At 46.9% G+C, this 3,004-nt stretch overlaps 1 pseudogene; it reads right to left on the bottom strand.

The window, feature by feature from the left end:
* Positions 1-2,759, bottom strand: part of LOC147642144 (uncharacterized) — a 10,973-nt pseudogene extending 8,214 nt beyond the window's left edge.
* Positions 2,760-3,004: the final 245 nt, after the last annotated feature.

The following is a 3,004-nucleotide window of genomic DNA, read 5'->3' as shown; positions in this document are numbered from 1 at the left end:
GCATTTAATGAGGGTGATTTGGTAGGGGAAATAGAGGCAATAAATGAGAGAGAAAAAGATGTCACATTTAAGGGGATAGAGGAGGTTTTGGAGGGGAATGGAGATTGAAAATTGAATTTTTGATATATATAAGTGTCTGGGATAAGTTTCGAAGCCAAAAACCTAGCAAAATGAAAAACAAAATCACTATTTTGTCCCCCTCCCCCCTAGTTACGAGCTTGGTGATGTGGAAAGTGCTTGCTACAAGAGAAAATGACTGCTCTAGACCCTCAAACTACATGCTAGAAAGAGCAAACTATAGGCTCAAAGTAGGCCTCTTTATTACCCTTGTCTCCTCTTTAGCCTTAATCCCTAAAAATTAGGAATCCTTACAAGGCCCAAAAGATGTCCAAAGGCTACCTACTACTGAGACTGACCAGAAAATAGCAAAAACAGTAAACATAGGAACGAAACATACCAGCACCAGTGGCGCATGCAACTTTCACAGGTTGCAAAAGTAAACACGAGAAGCTTTTCCCCTAGCCATTTTATTTTGAATGTGTGCCCTAAGACAATGATGTTTCAATTGAAAGAGGAATATAATTATATGGTCGTGTGTGGAGCCCACACCTACACATTCTCCCATAATCCAAGGTCCACGAATCACTTTTACGGGTTGAAGCTTTTTGGAAGGAAAAATTTACATTATCTACATCGTGGCCATTGCCACGAGTTCCTAGTTAATGTTTTAGCACGGGAGGCACAGAGACACCCGAAGGGTTGTTGTAGTACGTGTAGAGGAGCCACATACCTCTGAGGGAAGTGCAGAGCCAGAACTACATCCAAGGGTTTTGGAAGACCGAGAATTGGAGGACCCAGATGTAGATACGATGTTTGAATTTGAATTGGAGGACCCAGATGTTCCTTTTGGGCTCGTAGGGTAGATTGGCCTGGTTGTGGGTAGAGGCATGAGCATGCTATCTTGAAGAGCTTGGGTAACCTGTCTCATGGTGGGTCGAGACTCGGGTGAAGGGTGGCAGCACATCAGAGCAACGTGCAAAACACACCTCCATTGGTGCTCTTCAAGGGCTGGTATGTCACTTTGGATGCTTGGGTCAAGGGCCTCCATGAGCTTGTTGCTTTGCTGGAGCAGCCACACCCAGTCCACCAGCCGCATTTCTTGAGGTTGCAGAGAACCGTCTATGGCTGGGCGCCCGCAGGCTACCTCCAGGGCAAGTGCGCCGAAGCTGTACACATCAGCTTTATCGGTGACCCTGCCCGTGTACACTACCTCCGGGGCAACATAACCGGGTGTCCCTGCGGCCGTCATGGTGAACAACCGGTTGTGGCTGATGAGGCGGGCAAGTCCAAAATCACCTAACACTGGCTCAAAATCCTCTGTCAACAGCACATAAGCCGCCTTCACATCTCTGTGCAGCACACACTCCCCTAAACCACCATGCAAGTACTCCAAAGCAGCAGCCACCCCTACAAGTATTCTGAACCTTGTCTCACTCTGCAGAGTGCCTTTCTTCTTGCCAAAGAGAAAGCTGTCCAGGCTACCATTACTCATGTAGTTGTACACTAGCAATGCTTCTCCTTTCTCGTAGCACCATCCTCGCAACTGTAGCAAGTTACGGTGGCGAATGTTGCTGATGATTCTGATCTCCGAAGTGAACTCGGCCTCCCTTCTCAAACCCTCCTTTAGCTTCTTCACAGCAACCGTCGATCCATCTGATAGGGTACCCCTGTACACACTACTGAACCCACCTTCACCCACCTTGCCCTTATCACCAAAACAATGAGCAGCCTTGCTTAGTTCTCTGTAGCTGTAGCGCGGCATGGTGCTCGAGGCAAGCTGTATAGTTCTACTGTCATTGCTTGCTTGGACGAGATCTTGCTTTGTGCTTTATCCTCCTCCTTTTAATGCACACCAATACACCACATACACCCGCCGCGAAGAAGACTTGGAACTGATCTTTTGACAAGATTTGCAATTTGCGGTAAGCAGTGGTGTAAGGTCGTCACTACTAAAATTCGAGGAATTGATATCGATTCCGATGTGGCTGGCGCTCGGATCTTTATACTCAAGGGTTAGAAAGGTATCAAATTCCACAGCGAAAATTTGAGATAACCCTTTTGCTGGAGAGAGTGTTTGATTAGAAACGAGGCCAAAGGCTCTCCCATCACTATGCTCCGGCGCCTGATCATAAAAGGAAATGAAGAACGTCATACCACTGCCAGACTTTCCATAGGGGCTGTTGTGATGATTTGGAAGATGAAGGACGTGTTGAAAGAGGCGGTCCTTGTACACTCTTGTCGAGGAACTGGATGCGATCTTTGTACACTCTTGTCGAGGAACTGGATGCGATCTTTGTTGCTGTATGCTTTGGTATCGTCTGCTCTTGGATCTGGAGTAAGCCAGATGGCGGGCTCGCTGTAAAATGCGTCCTGACCTTTGTACCAAGCGCCTTGCTTCACAAAGGAAATATTGGCAATGTCCTCTGGGGTGTCAAATGTTGCATGCTGGAATTGGAGACCCCTGACTGCGCCGTTACACAATATTATGATTGAGAATGCAACAAGCAGCTGGCTTGCTTGATTGAACATCGGGACAGCATGCGAGCACCTTGCTCTCTTCATTGCCTCACTGTATCAGTTCTCTGAGCACTTCTAACGCGACGGCCTCTGGATCACTCTGCAATTCTCTGCGCCAACAAACTAGCTAGATGCAACCAACATTGAGGAAGGGGGCACTGGGGGAAGGAGCTCAGAGACGTCAAGGCTTGACCCTTTCCTTGTGAGGAGTCACAGAGTCACGGTGGGTCACTAGTGAAGGTTTTGTCCGGCCCAGGGCTATGTTCGTATGATTGTATGATTTTATTTAAATATATCCTATCCCCTATATTTCCTTGGCTTTGGATGGTTTTGTTTAGATATATTTTATAATTTATATTTGACTGATCTCACATGTCACAATCATGTGCTTTATTATAACGCAGACCCGCCTTCTCTCTCTCTTTGT

The sequence above is a fragment of the Cibotium barometz genome, chromosome 1, assembly GCF_041138505.1.
Source record: "Cibotium barometz isolate CiBa-2024 chromosome 1, ASM4113850v1, whole genome shotgun sequence".
Classification (NCBI taxonomy): Eukaryota; Viridiplantae; Streptophyta; class Polypodiopsida; order Cyatheales; family Cibotiaceae; genus Cibotium; species Cibotium barometz.
The sequence above is the reverse complement of the archived record's forward strand: the minus strand, read 5'-3'. Positions and strand labels throughout refer to the sequence as shown.